Consider the following 25088-nt stretch of genomic DNA (forward strand, 5'->3'; position numbering starts at 1 on the left):
TCTCCTCTGTTCCTTGGCATTACCCTGGGAAGGCTGTGTGGCTCACCTGAGGACTGTGCCTCTGGCAGGAAAGCCTTGTGCAGTCTGCTCCTGAGCGAAGGCATGGCTTCCTGAATGAGACGGTCAGTAGCACAGACGGGCTGAAGATGAGAGGTCACATTCCACATTCCCAGAACCATAATATCCCCCAGATTCCTGTGTGTCCCTAAAGAGAGAGAGTCAGAATGAGAACTGGCATTTAATTTCCTGCTACCCTAGAGAAACAAGAAATGGAATTTGTTAATTTTTAAAATTAAAAAATGTGAATTTTCTATATTTATGGAATGTGTGATTACAAATTCACACAAACTCCCCTGTCTAATTCTTTTTCCTTTTTTTTTTTGTTTGAGACTGAGTTTTGCTCTTGTTGCCCAGGTTGGAGTGCAATGGTACAATCTTGGCTTACTGCAACCTCTGCCTCCCGGATTCAAGTGATTCTCCTTGCCTTAGCCTCCCGAGTAGCTGGGATTACAGGCATATGCCACCACGCCTGACTAATTTTGTATTTTTAATAGAGACGGGTTTCTCCATGTTGGTCAGGCTGGTCTCGAACTCCCAACCTCAGTTGATCTGCCTGCCATGGCCTCCCAAAGTGCTGGGATTACAGGCATGAGCCACCAAGCCCAGCCCGTTGTCTAATTTTTTTTAAAAATTCAAGTGTGAGTCTGAGCTTCCCTTGATTTTGTGTCTAGAAGAGGTGTCAGAATGGCTGTCTGCTTTCCCAGGCTCTGGGCCTTTTGCTGCAGCACTGAGTTGCCAGCCTGCTTCCCATGAGCAGAAATTTTACCCATCTAGGTAATCAGGAAGAGCTTGTTCAATGAGTGAAGGGTGAGTCACACTGCATTGGCACAAACACTTGGCAACAATGAGTGTCCTTTACAATGGGCTCTATGGGACAGCCCTTTGGGGGAGATGGGCCAGCCAGACCTGAAGAGAGGGCTGGATTGAAAACTGACGGTGACAGCTGGAAGTGAACTTGAGAGACCCAACAAACTTACTGTTGGAGAGAACTAGGGCAGCTGCTCAGAGGCACAGCTCAGAGGAGAGGATTTCACTCAGTATTTATTGAGCGCTTATTATGTTCAAGGCCCTAAGAGGGAATATGTAGAAAAACGCTGTTCTCTAGAATCTTAAGATCTAAGCATCAGAGAGTGAATGCCACAAACAATAAGTGTGGCAGATGCCATGACCAACATAGACAAAGACTAAATATTACACCAGCTCAGAGATCAGAGATCTGGGGATGGGGAATGCCATGATAGGCCGGGAAGTCTTCGCAGAGAAAACTGCATCTGAGTGCCTTTTGAGGCCTGCTGCAAACTGTACTTTCAATGCCAGTGGCCCCTCTCACTATCTCCCCAACAATGATTGCATTCACAAAGACAGAGCAGGGGAATGAAGTCACATGTGTTACCACATGAGCAATTACAAGTCTCAGTTGGGTTAGGGCGGTTTTGCACCTTAACTCTCTTCCTGCAGCCCCAGATGCTCCTATGCAGTCCCCCAGCTTGGCTCTTGTACCTCTGTATGCCATGAGAACGCCTGCATCTTTATACAGACCACTTTATTGTGGGGAACACAGTACAACGTCCACTTCTTGTGCATTTGCAGTCACCCACCCATGCATTCCCTGAATCCTTCATTCATAAGTAGTACTCAACCAAGAACTTCTCTGGTATCCCAACTCGGACATGGGAGGTGTGAATATATTTTTCATAAAGCTCAGGCCTTTATGCAGAACTATTTTCATCTTCTAGTGAGAGGCTGGAGTAACAAAGTGCTGTTGTTAAGATTCTTCCCATTGTGCATTTTTCTTGAATAATGACATTTCTAAAAAGAATCTGAAACTGAGGCATTAGAAGGCAAGTGCTCGTTCATATCTTTGAAGAGGTCAAAGATTTACCAGAATAACTTCTCAATACAGAGGAGGCAGATTTATTTTATTTTATTTTATTTTATTTTACTATAAAAATGTATGGGTAGCAGAAGACAAATGATGCAGAGCTTTGAGTTAGTTAATAATCATCTCATTTAATTCTTTGGAGAAATGAGACAAACTGTAGCTCAGGACTATGGAGTTGTTTTAGTTTGCCAGTTATATTTAATTTGACTATCTATTTATTGAGAGACAAAGTCTTACTCTGTTGCGCAGGCTGGAGTGTAGTGATGCAAACACAGCTCACTTCAGCCTTGACCTCCTGGGCTCAAGCAATCCTCCTGCCTTGGCCTCCCAAAGTGTTGGGCTTACAGGTGTAAGCCATGGTGCTCGGCCTATTTGACTTGTGTAATCCCTCCCCAGAACTCATACATACTATTGCCACCTCATTTTCCACATAAGAAAATGGAAGCACGAAAACGTTAAGTAACTTGCTTAATGGCTAGTAGGTGGTAAAGCTTGCATTTAGACCACACAGTGTGGAGGGTCTGCTATTAAGGAAAAACAATGTTCTAGTGGGGTTTCCGTTTAATATTGCAGAAAAAAGAATCTTTATATTGAAGAGGTGTTATTTCATGCATACTCGTAGGTTTTGTTCATATACGCACATCTGACATACAATTTAACATTTGTGTAACTTGAAGCTCCTATGGGGAGTGGCAGAAGATACAGGAATTCTATTAATACCTTCGCAGATCTTAGATTCCAACAAGCTAGATACCTTAAGAAAAAGAAAGAAAGTGCTATGCTTGGATCCCAGATGTCCATTCCACCTTTTGGGACCACCCGGGGGGGTGGCCCTCTCTTCTCCATCCTTCTAGACAAGCAGGTAGTGGGATGAACAGACAGACTTTCCTTGCGAGGGTTGGCTCAGGAAGGCTCTGGGCTCATCTCACAGCCCCCCCAGCAAGGGTCTGGGAGGCAGGTGCTGGCTCTGGTGGGGTCTGCAGCAGAGCAGGACCGGAGCCCAGGGCGCAGCTGCGCAGCTTAACGCCGGTTCGCGCCCTGGTTTAGAGCGCTGGGCTGGGTCACCCCTTCTTTCCTAGCTTGCTGATATGTGTTCCCTCGGTGTGGGAATCAGGGGAGTGTCTTCTGGAGGCCACTAAAGCAGGAGTAGCATTTTCATGTTAGCGTGCGCAGGCGGTCTCCGCAGCCCCTCCTGGTCCCGGAGCCTGTCCTGGGGGCCTGCGGGGCGGCTCCCGACCTCGGGCGGGCGCACACGGGCGGCAGGGGGCGCTGTGCGACTCGGGGCGGGGGCGGGGCCGAGCCTCCCGCGTGCCCGGCCTCTGTGCGCGCTCGCGCCCCGCCCGCGCCGCCGCCTCTACCCGCGCGGGCTCTCGGCAGGCGGGAGGCAGCAGGGCCGGCGTTGCAGAGCGGGCCGTGCGGGCTGCGCGGGCGCGGGGAGGTGCGGGCGGCAAACGGCGGGCACCCGGCACCCCTCAGCCGGTACCGGGCGAAGCCGTCGGAGCCGCGCACCGCGGAAGAGCAGGCCCAGGTAGGGTGACGCGCGTCCCCTTTGTGTCGGCATCGCCCGGGCCGGCCGCGGAGCGGGGAGGGCGGGACGCGGCGCTGCGGTGCCGGCCTTGGTGCTCGGGGCTTGCGGCCGCGCCTGCCCCGCTGGGTCCTGCCCGGGCGCCGGGTGGCAGCGGGCGGGGGGCAGCGTCCCTGGCGGGGACTCGCGGGCTCGGTGCAGAGGACGCCCGCCCAGCCCTGCCCATGTCCCTGCCTTCGTCCCTGCTCTGCTCCTGCCCCTGCCCTGCCCTACCTCTCGCTGGTGGCGCCCGCGCCTCAGCGCAGTGGGCGCTTAGAGACCTGGCGGCCCCCTGCTTGCGCTGCGCGGTCGCGGGTCTGCGCTGCGGCGCGGGATCAGGGCGCCCCGGGCCAGGGTCCCGCGGGCGATCTGGCGGCGGGGCTTTCACGGTTCGGGGCCCCGCCCGCAGACCCTGGGGCTGGAGCCTCGGTCCCAAGAGCAGGTCTGGGAAAGGACTACGCGCCCGGGGCACCGCCACCGGCGGGGAAGGTCGGAACTGGCCAAGAGGACGCCGCGCACATCCCCTGCGCGCGGGGTCCGCGGCCACTACTGCCCGCAGTACCCACCGCGAGCCCTTTCCCGGGGAATGAGCCGCCGCCCAAGCCCCGGAGTTCCCTGCGGGTCTTACCCACCCCAGCCTCCGGCCGCCGCCCCCAAGCCGCCTGCACTGTGCTTGGCTCCCAGCTGTTTGGTCGCTTATGCCATCCTGGAGGCTTCCTGGTTCTGGGGTGAAGAGGTGACTTCTTTACCCTAATGGTCTTCGTAGGCAGGTCTCAGGATGTCCACTCCAAAGTTCGTGGTCTTTTTTCTAGCTAATAATAATTTTTAAAATCCTTTGAACAAATATCCTGCGCTGCCTCCTGCAGGGTCAAGGCTGGGGTAACAGAGGAGTGAGACAAGGCCCCAAGAAACTATCCCCAGTGGATCCCTGCTGCCCTGCGGTGAGAGGGGGTCTGGCTCCTGCACTGGGAGACTGGGAAGAAAGCACTTCCCGTAGTGGGGCCTGGGAGATGGAAGGAGGACATGCCCCAGTGAATGGGACTGGGGTTGGGGGTTGAGAGTTGATCCTGGCACTTAAGATGCATTTGTAAATGGAATGCCAGGCAGAAAGTAAGTTGGTGTAGGCGCCTGTGGAGCTGTGGGAGTCCCTAGGAGTCAGGGTGGCTTTGCAAGGGAGGGGGGGTCTGAGTCAAAGCTTGCAGGTGGGGCAGGTCCAATGTGGCAGGAAGGGCCTCTGTCCAGAGAGAGCTGCTCCAGCAAAGGAAGGGGGAGGGACACCGTGAACTTTCCCAGGGGGTTCACCCAGTGGTTCCAAAGGAGACAACAGCCTTTTTGATTGTATTCTCTTCTCCAGTACTGAGATTAGGGAACCTCGTTTTTTGCACTTTTCTAGTGCCTTTTACATTTTTTGTTTTTATTTTTAAAGTGTGCAAAGGAAATGTGACTAGAGGGGTCAAATGAGGATATATCGTGAAATCTTTGAATTCTAGGCCAAGACTTTGGGTTTGACTTTGTGTCAGTGGAAGCCATTGATGATTTTGGAGGAGGAGAGTGATCTGAGCCCTGCTCCAGAGTGATTGCCACAGTGTTGAGTGGAAGGGAAGGCATGGTGCCGTGTGCCTACTGTGGCTTCAGAGTCAGACCCCCACTGGCTGTGGACTTCCACCTGCATCAGGCATCGAAGGTTGTGGATGGATTGAGGACCTCATGAGAAAATGGGTGCAAATAACCCAATTTTAATGGGATGGAAATTTTCCAGACCCAGTGCAATTTGATTTTTGCAGTTTGTGTTTTTAAAGAGGCCCTGATTCTAATGTCAGGAACTCTGGAAGAGGAACTAATGAAGGGCAAACTCAATTGCACGATGCAGGCACCCCCAGGTCATCTGTGCCATGAGGATTTGGGAAACTCAAAGAGCATTGTAAAATGTATATATTTTATAAATAGATTCCAGTGCCCTCAGCTTGCTAGTTGGTAATCCCTGTATCCAGACTGTTACTAGAGTAAGTCACGTCTCCTGGGGATTCAGTGTGGTTTGGGACTTTGAAGGGACCTCACACTGTTTGGCTGAAGCTGCTGAGGTTCAGGGGTAGACGTGCCACTCTGGCAGGCAGCAGCAGGGCCGGGAGCTACAAGCCACGTTGCCTGCCTCTGAGAACATTTTTTTCCCCTGTGGTCCACCATGTGGCCCCACTGCCTACTTTTGTTCACATTTCTCCCTCCTGGAAGCCTTTCCCTCTGGGGGTAGCGATGGAAAGGAAGCCTGCCCTTGGAGACTGACAGTCATAGAACCAGGTGGGTCAGCACCCATCTGCCCTACGAACCCTCATTGTAACCATGGGAACCTTGTAGCTTGGAGAGGAGGGGTCAAGTAGCCCAGACCACACGAAAAGCTGTGGCTGGTCCAGCCCTGGCATCAGCTTTTCTGGTTCTGTCTGCTGTCCCTTTTTTCCCCACACCTCACTTGCAATAGTGGATGAAGCTGTGCTCGCTGCCCTGCGTGTTGAGTGGTCTGGAAGCACTCAGGATGGTACTGAGCCCTCAGACTCTCCCAGGGAACTGCCAAGCAAGGAACCCCTGGCTTCCCAGGATGTGGGATCTCAGAGGCAGCCCAGAGGCGGAGAATGGAATGGAATTGCTTCTAAGGAAGAGGGACTCTCCGTATTTTCTCTGGGGAATTTTCTAACTTTGAGATCCAAGAATGAAGTTGAAGGTGCCTTTCTTTTCTTTAAGAAGTAATCTTTTCCAAGGCCAGCCTCCTTTCTCCGTTGTTTCTGCATTACTGAAACATATGAATACCCTTTCTTAATTAGATGAAGAAATTAAATTGAAGCCACTGCTCACATACCTGCTGGGTAGTGGGGCTGAAGAACAGAGCTTATTACAATTTCCTGACCCAGCTTTCTGGCCCTGGGCCAGCGTCTTAACCTCCCTGGATGGCTCCAGTGTTTTGAGGATAAAACTGAGGTGTTGGCCTAAATATTTTCCAAGATCCAGAAATAAAAATGTACTGTTGGATCATTTTTTTTTTTTCCAGGAGAATAAATATTACAGGACAACTCACCAGGTACAACCATTCGTAAGGGTCTGTTTGTTTGTTTCTCAAGAGAAAATATTTTAACTTTCAGAAGAGTGGCTTTTTTCCAGAGCGAAATGGTGAGAAATGAAGCTTTGAGGAGGGTCCCTCATTGCCTTCACCTTGCTCCACTCCACACATAACCCAAGACCTGAATTTAAAGGTGCTTACTTCCTGGATGTTCTGTAGAACTGGACGATGGCCTTTCTCTAAGGAGCAGGCTTGTAAGCTGGATGCAGTGTTCCAGACAAAAGCAAGCTCCTTGATGACATGAAGTGTGTCAACCAGTATTTTATCATCTCAGGTGTGTTTGGCACTCGAGGTGGAGGAGGTGGTGGTTAATATTCATTATGCATTTGCCTGACTTTCAGGGTTTTGCTTGGATTGTGGATGCAGTTCTCACACAGCCCCATAGCACAGGCATATGTGGCTGTGTCTAGCTGACAGAGGAGCAGAATGAAGCAGAGAGCGGGGATGTTATCCAAGGTCGCACACACATCGTCAATTTTGAATCCTGGCTTTGAACCCAGAGGCCTGCAGATAAGGACAGATCCCATGACCTTGAGGAGGCTGTCGTCTAGGGAGCGGGAAGCTCAAACATTAACAGATGGTTTGAACGGTGGTGTCAGGGCAGCATGGGAGGTCAGGGCAGAGTGCAGTGGGACTCATAGGATGCCTGGGTCAGCCCCGGGTGGCAGGGAGGCTGCTTGCTGGGGCGATGCTTCTGGTCTGGGATGGGAGGGACGGGTCAGAGTTAGCTAGGCAAATTAGAGGGTCAAGGTCACATTCTGGGCCTGGGAACAGCAAGAAACAGCCTGGGGTGGACAGGGAACTTAGGACCAGCACACAGGGCCAAGCTTCCCAGCTGCCTTACTTACCACTAGCCTTTTTAGGGTGGCTGGTGGTCTCTGAGCTGTTTGGACCTAGATTTCCATGTGTGACACAGCCGCTTCCATTACTGGCATCTCCTGGAAGCTCCCATCGCTGCATTTTCGTTTTCACTGTTTTGTTTTGGAGCCTCTTTCTCTGTGTTCCCTCCATTTCCTTTCTTCCTCCTCCAGTTCTACCTGGTGGGAGAGTGAGTTCGGGGAAAGATCCGGGAAACCACCCATAGTGACCATTGTTTTTACAGTCAGTCACTTTGCTCCCATGTCTTCCGAGTGACCCATAGTCGCCTGGCGCCAGCGACTGGGAACCTCTGAACTAGACATTAGCCCAATGCAGGTGCTGGATATGGCAGTGCAGGCTCTGGGGGCTTCTGCCTGTGGGAGCCTGTGGGAGCGAAAGGGAAGGGTTCCAAGTCCTGAAAGTGGATGTTGTCAGAGTCCTTTACTGATTAAATGGGCTTTTGTATCTGTCCTAGGACTGTGCACATCTCTTACAACATTGTGTTCCTGGGAATACTATTTAGGTTTCCCAAGAACGGCTTTCAGGTAATTGTTTGGAGCAGGGCATGTTTATTGTTGATGTGTGGTGTGTGAAGGTCCTCTGGAGGGCAGGGGAGTGCTGAATGCAGCAAGCGCGACTGCCTCCTGCGAGCCATGCAGAGGGGACCTGCCCGCTTTGTCTTCTTTTTCTTTTTCTTTCTTTCTTTCTTTTTTTTTTTTTTTGAGACGGAGTCTCGCTCTGTCTCCCAGGCTGGAGTGCAGTGGCGCCATCTTGGCTCACTGCAACCTCCGCCTCCCTGGTTCACGCCATTCTCCTGCCTCAGCCTCCTGAGTAGCTGGGACTACAGGCGCCTGTCACCACCATGCCTGGCTAATTTTTGTTGTATTTTTAGTAGAGACGGGGTTTCACCGTGTTAGCCAGGATGGTGTGGATCTCCTGACCTCATGATCCGCCTGCCTCGGCCTCCCGAAGTGCTGGGATTACAGGCGTGAGCCACTGCGCCCGGCCGACCCGCTTTTTCATAGGTCTCAGACTCCAGGGTGTGCCACCTGGCTGGTGATCTGGTGGGTTGCAGGAGTCCCCTCTGTGCACCCTCCATGACTGACTGGTCTGCACCCACTTCTGCAAGTTTCCAGCATTCGAGAGTGAACTCTCCGATGTCTGCACCACCTGTTTGACCCCTGCTACAGCCTCTTCAGTGAGGCCTGTCCATATCCTCTGAACAAAAGGGGGCCTGACAGGGAGGCAGCAGCACTTCCCCATGTCCCCATTTGGCTCCTGGGTGTAGGGAGTGTTCCCCTTCACAGAAATACTCAGATGTCTGTATGAGGGGACTTTCTCCTCAAGTTCAGACATTCGCTGAAATGGAAATGCACTGTAGCTGGAATCACCGCACGCCTTTTTTAACTGTCTTGGGCAGGTTGCGTGCTAAGCCTGTCGGTGTCTGTAAACACTTCTCTATTCAGACACCTCCAGCAACCCTCATTGCCCAAGTTACCTGTGAGCCCGCAGTTGAGTGTTCAAGCCTCTTCCTGCCTTGGCTCCAGCCTGTCTTTCCAGGGCTGATCTCAGCAGCTGCTGACATGTGCCTGGGACGCTCTCCCACCATGCATGTGCCAGCTTCCTAATGATTCTTGAAGGCTCATCACAAATGCTGCCTTTCCTTCCAGCTGTAAAATTACCCACATGGGTGGCTGTGGAGATGCTCTCCTCTGACACTGGCATTGCGCAGATGAGAAGATGGAGCCACAGAGAGCAGAAGGGGAGCGGAGTTAAAGCCCCAGGGTCCAAACCAGGTCCTGCATGCCCAGGTGCCTGCATTCTCTCTTTTCTCTTCCCAGGCACAAATGTTTTCCCCACCAGGTGCTTCCATAGCAACTTTTTTTTTTCTTTTTTTTTTTTTCCCAGAACCTGTAGTTGCATTTAAAACTCTCTAATCTAATTTTAGTGATTTATGTAACCATCTTATTTCCTCTCCTAAATTATAATCTCTGCACAGGTAGGAACTTACTCACTTTTACATTCTCTCAGTGCCTATAGTGCTCTTTCTGAATGGATTTTTGTTAAGTGATTGACTACAAGCTAGAGAAACCTGGTTTAAGAGGGAAGCCTGGAACAGATTATGAATGAAAACATGGAATTCGAGTTTAAATTCTGTACTCCACCATGATCCGAGCAAATCACATGCTCTCTTTAGGTCAGGTCCCAGAACAACACACCGCAAGACTGTGAGAAGTCGGGTGGGAATCTTGGCTTGGGTTTAAGAGTGAGGATAGTAGAATGTAGCCCGGTGGCCTGGAATGCAGAGAGAGAATCCTGGTACCGTGGTTGTGTAGACACCACGTAAGTGAGATCCAGTGTAATAGCTGGCGAGGCTTCCATGGCCATGTTGCTGGGGGGCCCTGGGGCCCGAGGCACTCTGTGATGCACAGGAAACATGTGACGTGGCCTTTGCCTGTGATGTTCCTCATCCAGCAAAGGGAGACGCATAATGCAGAATGGTTAGGACCAAGCGCCAGAATGTGCCCATCCGAGCACATGTCCTGGGCGTCTGGTGAGGAAGTGATTGTGGAAACGGGAGTCAGCATAGGTGGGCTTTGGAGAGCTGGGAAGAGTAGAGAAGGGGGTGCTCTGAGCTGTCAGAGAGCGGGGCAAAGACCCAGGCCAGGCAGGGTTTGTTCTGGAGGATACTGAGGAGACAGCGTTGTTGGATGAACCCTCAGGAGCAGCAGAGGAGGGGCCTCTGTCTCCCCTCCGAGCACGGGACTCTCATGAAACACTGGGAAGCTTTCGCCAGTGCCTTGGAACAGCTTGCCAGGTAAGGCCCCAGGGCCAGAGATTCCTGTGGTTCTTCCTGTATCGGAGTTGAAGAACTGCAGCTGCTAAGTGTGCTGTGAAGTGTGTGAGGAGCCGTCCTTCGTGTTCACTGTGTTCTCTGTCTCTGAGGAATCCGTTTTCTGAGTAACTTACGTGCCCTTGGTCTAGGGTGCCAGTTGTGCACTCACAGGCATAACGCAGGCTGTGTGCTCTGAGGGAGCCTTTGCTTTGGGAAGGGTGCGGGCTTGCAGAGACCTTGGGGCTGACTCTTTGACGGATGGAGAATGTCAGGAAGCACCCGGGTCCTTCTGAGTTTTCTGGCGACGCCGATTGCCACGTGGCGAATCTTGGTAGCGTATGCACTGGAGCGATGTAGTCTAGGGCAGTGGCATCCAAAATGCTTCCAGGAGACTTTCTGAGTTGGCACCTTAGATCTGAACTCTCTTGACTGAAACACGTGCATTTCCTTCTAATCACTTGGCAGAAGTAAGAGGATTGTAATCCCTAGTGTGGACGGGATGGGGCTGGCTCTGTGCCACAGATCTCACTCACAGGTCGCAGGTCTTTCTTCTTTTTGTCTCAGTGAAGCACTAGCCAAGGCCCTGAAAACGGAGCCAGTCTGGTCGTTGATGGCCGGCAGAGTGGTGGATAGGGCCAGGTGTATTAGGAAAAAGAAAAAAAAAATCTCTTTAGTCCATCGTGAGACCCTAAGAAACCAGCTGTGTTTCAGCTTCTGTCCTCCTCCCTCCCCAGCCGCTCTCTTTACTTCCCTCATTATCATGTGTAGGGGTAAAAATGGCCAGATATGAGAGTAAGATTTCCCATTTATCCAAGGACAGAAGCAGGCAGGAACCTCAGGATCTGATGTGGGCAAGCCGCAGGTAAAGGGCAGGTTCAAGGCCCAGAATACAGGTAGATGATTCTCTCTAATATCTGCCTGCATCTTCATGTGGCTGTCTTCTCTCTCTGTCTCTGCGCTGGGAGTGTGTCTCTTCTCACAAGGACATCAGTCATGTTGGATTAGGGCCAACCCTGTTGATCTCATCTTCGCTTGATTGCATCTGCAAACACCCTAATAAGGTCACATTCATAAGCATCAGGGGTTAGGAGTTCAATATATCCTTTGGGGGAGACATGATTCAACACACACACATGTGTGCACACACACACATAAACGCACACATACACATGCATCGATACACACAACACATATATAGGTACCAGTATCAGGTGTGGTGTGTGTTTGTGTTTGGATATGTTAGCATATGTTTGGCCAGCAGCATAGCACTTACTAACAAGGACTTAAACAGCTTTCTGTTTCCTTGATAGCAAGGCACTGAAGGTAGGTGCTTGCTTCCAGGCGCTGGTGCAGTGGCTTGGGATGTTACTGAGAGCCCAGGTTCTCTCTTCTTTCTGCTCTGCCATCCTCAGCATGTTTTCCTTTGCTCCATGATGCAAAAGGGCTGGCCACAGCTGTGGCACATCTGTGTTTCAGGCAGTGAGAGAGGTGGGGGATTTGGTGTCAGCTGCATCTGTCCATTTTTGTCAGGAAGCGACAAGCTTTTCCAAAAGTTTGGTGGCTGACTCTATTCAGGGCCCAGTGCCAGAGCTGGGCTACGTGACTGGCTCCTGGAGAACGAGAAGGTGAGAAAATGAGGGTCTGCCTGGGAGAAGGTCCTGGAGGAATGAACAGGATAACACATGCGAGAGAACTGCCCCATGCAGGGGTTGGCCGTGCTAGGCCTTGATAACTGCCTTTCCCTCTCCTACCTGCTCTTCCTGGCAAAGCAGGAGCCCATATGGGTTAGGCCCAGAGCCATGTGCATGCAGCTTCAAGGCTGCAGGTGTGGTGCTACGCACACCTGTGCGTTCCATCAGTAGGTTCGGTGTGGGTGCGGTGTGGGTGCATTGTGGGCCGGGAATCCCAGTCCTGTCCTGGTCGTCTTTGTACCCCTCTAGCACCCGGCACACAGTCGTCTCATAGGAGGCGCTCAATAAATATTTGTTGAGCTGAATTTGCATCTTTTCCCTTCAAAGACTTTTGAGTCCAGAAACAACCACACCCATTCACTATAATATTCATGAATATCTTACTCTTTATTTCTATTGTTGTTGTTATTTATTTACTTTTGTTCTTTTATCCATCATTTGGCAAAAACTACTTGGTACCAGGGATTCAACGACACATTGAGGACTATATAGTGAAGGTGAGGACTTGCAGAGAGGAACGGATGGGGCGGAGTTGGGGGTTCCCTTTCTGAAACAAGGGAGAGTTTACCGTTCTGGAGTCCACATGGCAGGGATTCATCTCTTAAACTTGAGGAATTTTATTGAGTCCAGTTTCACTTTAGTAAAAACAAACAGAACACGTAGGAAGCCCTATTGGTCCCGTCAGGTTGCCTGCTCTTCACTTCTGTTTGTGAAATAGCACAGGATTTTAGGTGCAGGGTTTTTCACATGCTGAATAAATATGTGTGTAGCCTTCGCTCTTGGCCAGGTACTGTGCTGTCAACTGTGAAAACCTGAGTAAGACTCAGAAGGACGTGTTGCAGCTCCTCCTGAAAGGAATGCACAATTTCTGCCTGCTGATTGGCCGAGGGAAGCATTTCTTATCTGTTAATACTTTAATCACTCCTGGGACTCTCTCCCTTTGGCCTACAGCTCTGCTTCCTTGACAGTGACCTTGTTTTTTTTTCTGTCCCTGGCCATGTGCAGTGGATCCAGCCTTTCCTCGGGAGGACCAGCATGACTGTGCCTGCCTGGGCGACTGATCAGGGCCTTGAGCTGTGTCCTGCTAGCCTGGCAGATAAGGGCTGCTTTCCGGAGGCAGGCAGGACTTCTTCCTTGGGTAGCAGGGAAAACAGAATGCAGACAGGCGGAGGGGAAGCGAGGACCTGGAGCCAGGCTGTCCTCTGTGGTAGCCACTGGCCCTGTGGGGCCCCGGAGCGCATAAACTCTGGCCAGTTCCAGTTGAGCTGTGCTGTCAGTGGGTTTGGGGTGTGAAGAACAGAATGTAAAGTACCCACTCATAATTGTTATATGGATTATATGTTGAGATGATTATATTTTGGCTATATTGGGTTAAATAAAATATATTACTAAAACTAATTTCCCATGCTTTTTAATAAAATGTGGCTATCAGAAAATTTACAGTGATGTGTGTGGCTTACATCAGACTGAATTTCTGATCTGGAGGCCTTGGAGAACTGTGCTTCTTTCCAGGTTACCAGCCTTTTGACCAGCTCTTCTAGAGTGCTTACCTGCCCTGGATTCTGGGATCCCAGCATGGACAGGGTCCCTTGCCTGCATCTGGGGGCCTGGTTTGTGCCATTTCACCGTCACTAGGCACGTCGTACATGCCTTGAGGTTAGTTGTGGATGGTTCAGACTCTTGTCCCACTTGTCCAATTGGGGCATGTCCGTCTCTGTAGCCTGTATTATTCAGACTCAGCTGTTCAACCAGCTCAACTCTGTTTAGTCTCAATTCAGATTCCAACATGTTTGGGTCTTTTAAAAAAATGTGTAAAATGGAGGGTTTGGGTTCGATGAATTTAATATTTTTCCTTAAAACACTCTACTGTCAGAATCTACCCTGATGTCCATCATCTTTGCATCAAGTTCATTGCCGCAGGCCCCCTTCATTTCTCCTCTGGGTCCACCACCTGCCTGTGTGTTTGCCTGTGGCATTCTCCTGGCCTTCAGCTGTCAGGGCAGACGGCACCCAATGGATCTTGCACATATGTTTGATTCCCAGTGAAGACTGGTTGAGAGAAACCTCTCCCATACCTGTCTCTTCTCTGCACATCCTACATCTGCACCACAGACCAAGTACACACGTCTAGAATACCAGACACGCCCCCAAGCCACCAGCTCCTAGCCCAGGTACTGCTCTCCTTCACTGGCCTTCTGCATGCCCTGGCCTCTGTGCTCCTCCCTTCCTTTCTGGCGACTGCACATTCCTCATTTGAGCCCTTGCCTTCAGAGTTGCCCCAGATTTTTTTCCACATCTTTGAAACCTGTGGCTTTTGCTGACCTTTTCTCCGTGGTTGGCTCCAAGGCCTCCTATCACCTGACACCCTCTGTGGTCGAGGGCTTCCCCGTGAACTTCCTCCTCACCTGCTTTTTCCTGCATCCCCAGTGTCTCCTGCTGTGGCACCCTGCCTTCGGTGATGGTCAGAAACTGGCCCATCCTCTTCCTGCCACTTCTGGGGGTTCTGCGTGGCCCCTTCAGGCCTCTTCAGTTCCCTGAGCAGCTCTGGCATTTTGGGGGTGACATGGAATGAAGTCAGCATCCATTTGCTCCCTAGACACAGCAGACTTGGTGCCGAGGGCCTATGAGCTTTGCCAAATGAAATATTTAAAAAAATTGGAAACAAGTATTAGCTCTAGAGTATTAAAAAAAAAAAACAACCAGAATTGGTGTTACCATGTATAACATGTCAACAAAATTTAACTGTTATTGACTTGATTGAAACTCCATGCATAGTTACATAGAAATTGTATTTAACCTGATGTGAGGGTACTTTTCAGTTTTTGGCATAAAGAGAGATGAGACCTGTGGAAGTCACGTGCCCCTGAGTTAAATACCGCCCTCGCCACCATATTTTATCTCTACCCAACTCTCCTTGACCGTGGAATTGAGACTGAGTTTGACATTTATTTGTTGCGCTTCCATAGGGTGAATGTACAGTGAGCTGGGCTCCTGGAACTAAGCCGTGGGTGTTACTCATTTTGAATTTCCAGCGCAGGACGTGGTATGCTGAACTTCACTTGGGAACTTTTCACTGAACTCTCTCTCTCTCTCTTTATATATATATATATTTATTTTAAATAAGGAACATTGGGATCCTGCCTGAAGGTCTGTGTTTTCTTTTTACTGAAACACCACAATGTGGTGGTTTTCGAAACCACGCATGTCTATAAACTGACCTCAAATGGCAAAAACCCTTAGCTGAGGTGCTAATAAAAATAATTATTGTGAAGCTTATACAATTGTAGTTTGGAAGACTTTGAATTATATTTGAATATTTCCTGGTATTGACTTATATGTTATCCACACCTACTGTTTATGTAGAAATCAATTTATTTAAAATATGACTACCATTATGTGATAATAAATAGCTTTGGAGATAGAATAAAGTTTTTCTTGTTAAGCATGGAACTGTTATTTTTTTAAAAAAAATTCTATAACTACCATTATGTGATAATAAATAGCTTTGGAGATAGGATAAAGTTTTTCTTGTTAAGCATGGAACTGTTATTTTTTTTAAAAAAAAAAAATTCTATGACTACCATTATGTGATAATAAATAGCTTTGGAGATAGGATAAAGTTTTTCTTGTTAGCATGGAACTGTTATTTAAAAAAAAAAAAATTTCTAAGAGAAAGTAGCTAAAGTGCATTTCCTAATATGATGAAGTGGGCCCTGGTGTAGGAAGGAAACAAATATAAATCATGTTGGCTCAGCAGAAAGAATGAATTTCTAGACCTAAACTGGTGAAAGGATGGCTTAAGGAAAGACACAGTATTTTTATTTGCAATGGTGTGATTACTTTGCACGGTTGCACTTTGGGGAATCCAGCTCCAAGAAATGATACTAAATGTGGAGAAAAATAAATGCTTGATGCGCAAATGTATTTCTTCATGTTTTTTAAAGAATAATAGCCCCAAATGGAAAACATCTAAATATAGTTAAGTAAATATCATGCTCTAATTAGATAAGATTTTTGGAGATAGTGGGCATGAGAAATGTTTATATTATTAAGTGAAAGCAATGGTGAGGCAGAATAGTACAGTTTGATGTACAAACTTGAAAAATGTGCTGAGGAGAGAGAGGAATCAGAACTCTTAAGGACTGTGACATGTTTTCTATTTTGTATTTTTCAATTATGGTTATATTTCATTTTTAGTGAAGTAAATTATTTTAGTTTTGTAAAAAATTAGTTGTAAATTCAGTCACTCGCTCAGTCCACACAAATTTTATTACTTCATATACCAAAAATACATGTATACAGACACATGCCCACCACACACACACACATATATCTATGTGTATGTGTCTATAGACACACACACACACACACGTGTATATATACGTATAATTTTTTTTTTTTTGAGACAGGATCTTGCTCTGTCACTTTGGCTGGAGTGCAGTGGTAAAATCTCGGCTCACTACAGCTTTGATCTCTGGGACTCAAGCAATCCTCCCACCTCAGCCTCCTGAATAGCTGGGAGCACAGGTGTGTGCCACCACACCCAGCACATTTTTATATTTTTTTGTAGAGGTGGGGATTTGCCAGGTTGCCCAGGCTGGTCTCGAATTCTTGAGCTCAAGCAGTCCTCCCACCTCAGCCACCCAAAGTGCTCGGATTACAGGCTTGAGCCACTGCACCTGGCTAACTATACATATTTCAACCAATACATCCACGTTATATTTTAAGTGGACATTTTGCTGCCGTGGAGTTGAAGTGAAACAAGGAAGAAACCCTCCTATTATTAATAAACTGGACAAAGCTATGCAGGCACGCACATTGCTCCTAAAGGGCTGCCCTCCCAGGCTGACCTGATACCGTACACCTGCAGGTCTGGCTGAGAGTACTGTTCATGTCAGAACTGGGACAGCGTGCCCGGCAGAGTCCAGAAGCATCTCCTAGTGCAGCGGTTGTGGTCAGTGCTTGAGCAGAGAAGGCAAGACTGTGGGGACAGAGACAGGATCCTGCTCAAGACTTCAGGCCCCACTGGATTTGTGGAAAGACCTGTGACCTCTCTGTAAATGTTCCTGTTTTATTCATCTCTAAAATGAGAATAGTACCAGGGTTACTTATTTTGTGGGAATCTTCTGAGGATTAAAGAAATCATGCCCATGAAACTTCAAAGGAAAACCTTGAAGTCCTATCCAAAATGCAGATCCACAAATTACCCTTGGAATTCCATAGGTGGGAAGCTGGGTTTTGGGAATGGGGAGGGACAGGCCTGCTGACAGTATTCAGAATCCACGGTGGAGAGCTTAATTGGCTTAATAAAAGACTGCCCTCTTGTCCACAAAAATGGAAGTATTTGACCCATGTAGTTTTTTTTCCTAGGTTTCAGGTAAAGATAGCCTAGATGAAATAATGCCGTATTTCCATTTTTTCTCTAATTTTCCGTTTTGGTGGTGGTTTTGTTTTAAATTTATGGTGAAAATGCCAGTGGCTCTTGTGTTATCTAGAAGTGTGCTGTTTAATCTCCAGATATTTAGAGATTTTCCATCTCTCTTTCCCTTACTAATTTCTAGTTTAATTCCATTGTAATAGGAGGGCATACTTTGTATGATTTTTGTTTTTTTCTTTGTTTTTACATTTAAGGTGTGGTTTGTGGCCTGGACTCTTCCCTTTGAACTAAAGAAATGTGTATTCTACTGTTGCTGGATGGAATATTCTTTAACAAGTAGATCAAGTTGATTGTTAGTGCTCTTCAGTTCAGTTGTGTTCTTGTTGATTTTCTGCCTGCTGAATTTGACAATTTCTGATAAAGAGGTGTTAAAGTCTACAGCTTTTAGTGGTGGATTTGTCTGTTTCTCCCTGCAGTTCTGTCAGTTTTGCCATATGTATTTTGATGCTCTGTTGCAGGGTATTACGTGTTTAGCATTGTTTTGTCTTGGAAAATTGATCCTTTATTAGTTTGTGATGGCCCTCTTTGTTGTGATGATTTTTTTCTTGCTTTGAATTCTGCTTTATCTGAAATTAACATAGCTAGTCCAGTTTTCTTTTGATTAGTGTTAGCATGGTATATCTTTTTCCATCCCTTTACTTTTAACATGAATCTTCCTGTTTGAAGTGGGTTTCCTGTGGACAACACAACATGTAGTTGACGCTTGCTATTTTAGCCACCCTGAATATCTGTACCTTTTGACTGGTATATTTAGACCACTCACAATTATACATACTTTTAAAATAGAAAATACTGTGTATTGCTATTTGGAAATTCTTTTTTTCCTTAGTATATTAGGTTACCTTATTCCTTTACAAAGTTACATAGCCAAAGGAATTGCTTTCTAAGTTCTTTAAAATTGGTATGCGTTTTATCTCACCATTCTAAATAAACTATTTTTTCCTGTGGTAATGCCTCTACTCTAACAAGCTTCTCATTTTGTGCCTAATTTGGTATCCGGTCGGGTAAATCAATTGGTTCTTTGTGAGCAGTTTAAGCCTAAGACTCAGCTTCCTTTTTATGAGTGATATCTTAGAATGAGGAATGGTGGCAGAATTAGCCAAATGCCTTTTATCACAATAAGAGAATTTTAAACAATACTCAGTTAATTGATAACCAATGAACCAACGAGGTTGTTCCATAGCTATAATTTAACAAATGTCTCCACTGCTGAAGAGTGTATTTTATTTTACCCCAGAGAAGACAAGTGCAAAATAACTCACTGCAGGGCAACTCTAAAGGGATCCCTGTGTTCCCAGCGTACAGACTATTAGTATACGATGCATGCAAACAGAGAGGTGCTTTATCGAAGCGGGACAAGACCTCTATTCATAGGAAAGTCAAACAAACCACACATGTGAAAACCTCCACTTATAGTGGCTGCATAAGCTTCACTGCACAGAGCTATACTGCTTTTTGAAATATTAACTTGCCAGTTCAGCAACGGCTAAGAAAACAATCCTAGACTTGGAAATTCAAAGACTGGAGGGATTCCTTTGGAACCCCTTTGTGTACATGTGTGTGAGGAATTGTAGGTAAGTGGGAGGGTCTCTCTTGAGCAGGATTTTGCTGTGATAACTGGTGGGCACAGAGTCTAAATGTTCCTTCATTAGGGAGAAGAGGGAGAAAGGATATGGAGAAGGAAGAGCCTCCACTGACTTGGATTTCTGTGTGGATTTCAGAGCAGACCCTACTCTAAGGATTTGCTTCAGTGAGGCTGCAATGCAAAGAAACGCTGTCTTTTTGTGGGATTTTAATTTAGAGCTTGCAATATGTTATACTTATGAGATACAATCCTTGGTGAGGCAAAATAAAAATAGTTGTTTTCTCTCAGTGTATAGTATCTCGTGGGTACTGTATCGAAAGTCTTTAGCCTCTAAAAATTTAAAGTTATGAATGCAGAGAGTAAAAAACAACTTTGAAAGGAAGAAAAAATGGAGAATAAAATTCCCTTTATTCTAACGCAATTATCCACAGGTTTTTTTTCAAATTTTAATTCTTCTAGAAAAATTGTATTGTGAGTATAGAACTTAAATGTGTGTTCACAAATGGGATCATGGTGTATAAATATTTTTGTACTGTGACTTTTTATTTGCTGATATATCTTAGACATCTTTTCATGCCAAAACATGAAATATTAACTAAGGTTCAACTTATTCTTCACTCATATAGCTGCATTATTTATTCAGCTTTTCTTCTGTTGATGTAAAATAAGTTGTGTATGTAAGTAGATTTTCCATTTTTTGCTGTTGTGAAGATTGCTTCCAGGGTTTTTTGGTTTTTGTTTCATTTTGTTTTAACATACACATGATTTTTTTTTTTTTTTTTTTTGCCAATGTATCTCTAGAGTAAATACTTAGGACAGCACATGTGGGTCAGAGTTATGTGTGTTTTATATTTTCATCTGTTCCTAAGTCATTTTCCAAAATGACATCTATTGTTGTACTGCTAAGAAATGAATGAGAGTTCCTCTTTCTCCACATTCCACAGTGTTGGGTTTTTATTCAACAGTATCGAGGTTTTTCATCATTGCTGATCTGACAAGTGAAATATGGTATCTTTTTACTTCACGTCTTTAATTAGGAGTAAGTTTCAGTGGGAGCTGAAAACAGCTTTTCAAATGTTTATCAGCCACTAGTATTTCTCTTTCTGTGAACCTGTTCACATTCTTTACCTGCTTTTCTATTGCAGTGTTTTCTATTGATATTTTTCGTATAAATTAAAAGTATTAATTCTTCATTACATGTAATGAGAGTAATTATTCCCAGTTTTGTTATTTACTTTTTACTTGTCTTATGTTATTTTTTTCCAAATAGAAATATAATTTTTATGTAGTTAGAACTTTACCACTTCCTTATTTTTGAGGTTTGCTTTAAAGGCCTTTCTCCCTGCTGGGTTATACATATTTTAGTTATTTTTTTCCTCAGGTAAAATTGTAGTTTTACTTCTAGCATTGTTAGGAAACCAGCCTAATCTTTTTTTCCCAGCCTATTTTTTCCCCACCTATAGCTATTTGTCTGAAAACTGCTTAGTGAATAACCCATCTTTCTTCTATTGTTCTGAGACACTACTTAGAAGTATTTAAAGATATCTGCATAGAAGACTTTGTGGAGTCCTGGGTAAGAGCAGAGCTCTGCATCTGGACGTGGGTTGCCACTGACAGCTATCTGACCTGGGCAAATATTTTAACCTGTTTCCTCTTCTGTAAGATGCAGCTCTTTTGCAGTAGCTGTGCTTGTGCCAATATTGTGCATATCACAGCATAGTTCAGTGACTGTCACATGGTCATCACTTAAAAAAAAAAGAAAAAAACCACACAGTCAGGGTGGAGTGGGCGCTGTCTGTGCTTCTCATTGCCGCTTCCAGGCCATTGCGCCTTCTTCCTCCCTAAAACTTCCCCTGCTCCCTTGAGACATGTGCCATCAGGCTTTACCATCCCTCTTCCTTCTTCTTTGAACCTCCTACAGATACCCCCTCCTTTTGTCCTCCTCCGCATTCATAGATGAGTTTAGCAACGAATTCACCGTCTTCATCTTCCTTCCTGTTACTACTTTAGCCATTTCAACATCTGCATAGCAGGCCATTTCAAAACTGGATCCCTCACTTTCTTCTTTGGCCTCCTCCTTTTAGTCATCCTCTTTGTCTTACATGAACTACCCATTCCCTCAGTAACACCCTGTTCTTCTAAAATCTGGACATCCAGCATCCTGTTCTGAGGTCACCACCCTCTCCGTGCAGCTCTCCCTGCAGCTCCCTTTGCAGCTCCCTGTTCCTCCTCCCTCATTGGTCACTCTTCATTCCTGAACTGTGTCTCTTTGTTTGGACATCCGAGGGCCCCATGGCTCCATCCTCAGGCCGCTTTTGCTGTCTTTCCCTTCTACATCCCTGCCCAGGTGAGCTCATTTATCCCCTAGTGTTAATGTTAACAGCATGTAGATAGGATGGCCTCTCACTTTGTGTCACCAGACCACCCCCAAGAGCCCGTGCTTGTCGTGGGCACAGCAATCTGCACACCTACCCTGGGGCTTCTGAGGGACACCCGTGTCATGGACAGGGCTGCTCACACGACCGTTCAGGACAAAAGTCTGGAAGCGTCTTTGACTTCTTTCTTTCCCTCCCTCCTTCCCTGCCACCCTTCCTTTCTCCCATCAAATCTTTGGGAGGTACCTTCAGAATCTGTCGGGTTTCTGCTTCTCACTGCTTTCACTATTCCTTTAGGCCAAGCCACCTAAGGGAACAGTTCCCTTAGGATCTGGGGCAGCTCGGCCTACGGGAACAGTGAAGGCGGGGAGCGCTTCACTCTCAGTGCTTGTGAGGAGCAGTGAGCATGTTTGTGGAGCATGTTCTTCCTCTGTACATTCTCATGCCCTGCTTGCTCATTTCATCCAGGACTCACTTGAGATATCACGTCTTCAGAGAGGCCTTAAAGACTAAGAAAATAGCGCATCCTTTCTTTACCTGGTTGTGTTTTATTGTAGCTGTTATCACTAGCTGATGGCATGTGTATACACACCCCCCCACACACACATACATAGATGCATATATACACATGTATACACATACATGCGTCTTTAGATGCATGTGTGTGTGCATATAGAGAAATACTCAGACTGCAAAATTCTCAAGGTTTTGAGTGGTTGTCACTGACTTTTTTTTCTCATAAGCCTTTTTATTGTAGTGATTTCAGCTGCTGCTATTTTGGTGCCTTTATTTAATAAGGAGTCATCTTATATAATCTTTAAAAATCACCAACGGGATCCTTTTCTATATTGATATACACACACTTGGTGAAAGAAATAAATGAATAAAATAATTTCTTTAATATATGTTTTTTTGCATCAGGTTGACTTTCTCAGGTTATTCTGAACCATTGAGTCTTTTGTTCATAGTTTGAAGTAGCATCTGTGTTCCCAGAAAGGTGTAAATTAATTAATTGTATTGAAATTACCAGAGAAGCACACTGTTAGGAAATGAGAAGCCTCATCCTGTCCTTCAGTATATCAGAGTTTTTTCAATGACACACGGTAGTGTGTGTGTGTGTGTGTGTGTGTGTGTGTGTCACCGAGGGCCAGGTGCGTTCTTACAGATTCCTGCATAGTCTGAGCTCCTTGAGAGCAGAAACCACATCTTATTCACCTTGTTATCACGCCTACCTGCTGTCTCAGCACATGGTCGAGGTGCAAGAAAAGGCTGAGGAGTGCATGAACATTTACTACAGATGTTTCTGCTAAAACCCAATACATGCATTCCTGGTGTTCTGTAAAACCTGGTACTAAAAATATGAGGGCTTCTTGAGTATTGAGAGACTGACCACTCAATACCTGTGTGGCTTTGTAACCAGAGTAGTATGAAGAACAATTCTTGATACCTGGGCACACATGCAGCTTGGCTGGAGGCTGTAAGTTAAAAATATGGATGACAAACAAGCAAGTGAAATGCATGGCACTTCATTAGCGCCTGTTTGCTGGTGCTGAGAAAATGCGGATGCCAGTTAGCTATGTGACCGTGGGCCACTGTCCAGTTAGGGGCAGGAGGCTTTGCAACCTGCCAACAGCCCAGGAGCCACACTGGGCTCCCAGCACACCCCTCTGGGCAGAGAGCTCTGTGGCCAGGCTCTCTTTATAAATCTTTTTATAATGCAGCTGGGAAAGGCTTCATTTGCCAGTGCACCAGCTGAGCAGAGAGCTTTTCTTCCTGCTGGAGGTTATAATTCTGTTTATAAGCTCTCTTACCTGGGAAAAATGGCGGAAGCTGTAGTAAAAGACACTATATTGTCTTTTATTTGAAGGCTCAGAATTTATTGCCAAGTAAAGGCAGAGAATAGATTTGCAACAAAGTGGATACCATTTTCTGGAATGGGTATCTAGATGCTGCTCAGGACTGAGGAGGAACAGCTTTCTGGAGGTGAGAGGCTTGCTCTGTGCACCGCCGGTGATGTTCGGAGGCTGGGTCAGGGCTCTCAGCTGGCGGAGATATTAGCATTAAAGACTTTAGCTTGAGCAGCCTCGTCCTGAGTGCTGCAAAAAATTAGCATCCTCAGACTGCATGTAGGCAATGCTTGCTATTTTAGTAAAGGAGCAGTAACAAGGGAATATCTACCAAAAAGATACGTGGGCCTGTCCACCAGGCTGTGTCTTCTGGTCAGATGGAAACACCGCTCCTCTGATTCTCTGCTTTGAGAAAACTAGGATGGCCCTGCAGAGGCAGAGGGGGAGAGAGAAAGATGCAGTTGAATTTGTTCTTTGCTTCCCGAACAGAAATGCCTAAAGTTAAGCAGAGTTTACATATAGTGTTGCAGTCTTGATGAACAAAAGCTATACTGAGAATGAGAACATTTGGGAAAACCTGAAGTAATCTTGCCTTCGTCTTTTACATTTTTTTCCACTTGGCATGTTTCTTTCCTCTCCTCTCCTCTCCTCTCCGCTCCTCTCCTCTCCTCCCCTTCCCCCTCCCCTCCTTCTCCTTTCCCCCCCCCCTCCTTCTCCTTTCCCCCTCCCCTCCTTCTCCTTTCCCCCTCTCCTCCCCTCCCCTCCTTCTCCTTTCCCCCTCCCCTCCCCTCTCCTCCACTCTCCCTCCCCTCCCCTCTCCTCCCCTCTCCCTCCCCCTTACTTTCCCCTCCCCCTCCCCTCTCCTCCCTCCTCTCCCCTCCCCTCTCCTCTCTCCTGCCCACTCCCCTCCCCTCCCCTGCCCTTTCTTTTCTTTTTTTTTTTTTGATGGAGTTTCACTCTTGTTGCCCAGGCTGGAGTGCAATAGCGCAATCTTGGCTCACTGCGACCTCTGCCTCCTGGGTTCAAGCGATTCTCCTGCCTCAGCCTCCCATGTAGCTGGGATTACAGGTGCCTGCCACCATGCGCAGCTAATTTTTGTGTTTTTGGTAGAGATAGGGTTTCACCATGTTGGCCAGGCTGGTCTCAAACTCCTTACCTCGTGATCCACCTGCCTCGGCCTCCCAAAGTGCTGGGATTACAGGTGTGAGCCACCACGCCAGGCGTCTTTCTTTCTTCTTAAATAGTAGTTTTATTAAAATAGAATTCGAACAGCATAAAAGTCATCATTTTAAAGTACACCATTCTGTGGTTTTTAATCAATCTGTTAATATATTAGTTTGGAAAGTGTTGCTATCTTAGCAATATTGTCTTCCATCCATGAGCATGGGATATCTACTTTTTTAGGGCTTAATTTCTTTTAATGATGTTTTGGTAGTTATTAATAGACAGATCTTACACATCTTTTGTTAAATTTGTTTCTAAGTATTCTTTCTGGTGCTATTCTAAATTATGTTTCTTGTAATAACATATAGTGTTACTCATTCAAACAATCCCTGCCATTTGAATGGAGTGTTTAAACCATTTAGTGTAATTACTGATAACATTGAATTTATGTCTGCCATTGTACTATTTGTTTTCCATGGATCTTAATGTCATTTGTGTTCTTCTGTTCTTCCATTTTGCCTTCTTTTTCATTAGTTTATTTTATCCTCTTTTAATTCTATTTTTATTTTATTATATTCTTTTGAGTTATTTTTTTCATGGTTGCCCTGAAAAGCAAGCTTTTTTGTGGATTTGCACCTCTCTCTATAGGAGACTCACTGGGCAAAGCTGAATGGCTGTGATTG

The 25088-nt window shown here is 46.5% G+C and overlaps 1 protein-coding gene across 4 annotated transcripts in view; it reads left to right on the forward strand.

The window, feature by feature from the left end:
• Positions 1-3265: 3265 nt before the first annotated feature.
• Positions 3266-25088, forward strand: part of RNF144A (ring finger protein 144A) — a 162925-nt gene continuing 141102 nt past the window's right edge. Inside the window, exon 1 of one of the 4 annotated variants that reach the window (XM_025354700.1) lies at positions 3266-3470. The gene's annotated coding sequence lies outside the window, so the exon portion shown is untranslated. Of the gene's footprint in view, positions 3471-18830; positions 19009-25088 lie in introns of those variants that run through there. The other 3 variants (XM_025354702.1, XM_025354704.1, XM_025354703.1) reach the window with 3 other exon arrangements.

This window comes from Theropithecus gelada, chromosome 13 (assembly GCF_003255815.1).
Source record: "Theropithecus gelada isolate Dixy chromosome 13, Tgel_1.0, whole genome shotgun sequence".
NCBI classification, from domain to species: Eukaryota; Metazoa; Chordata; class Mammalia; order Primates; family Cercopithecidae; genus Theropithecus; species Theropithecus gelada.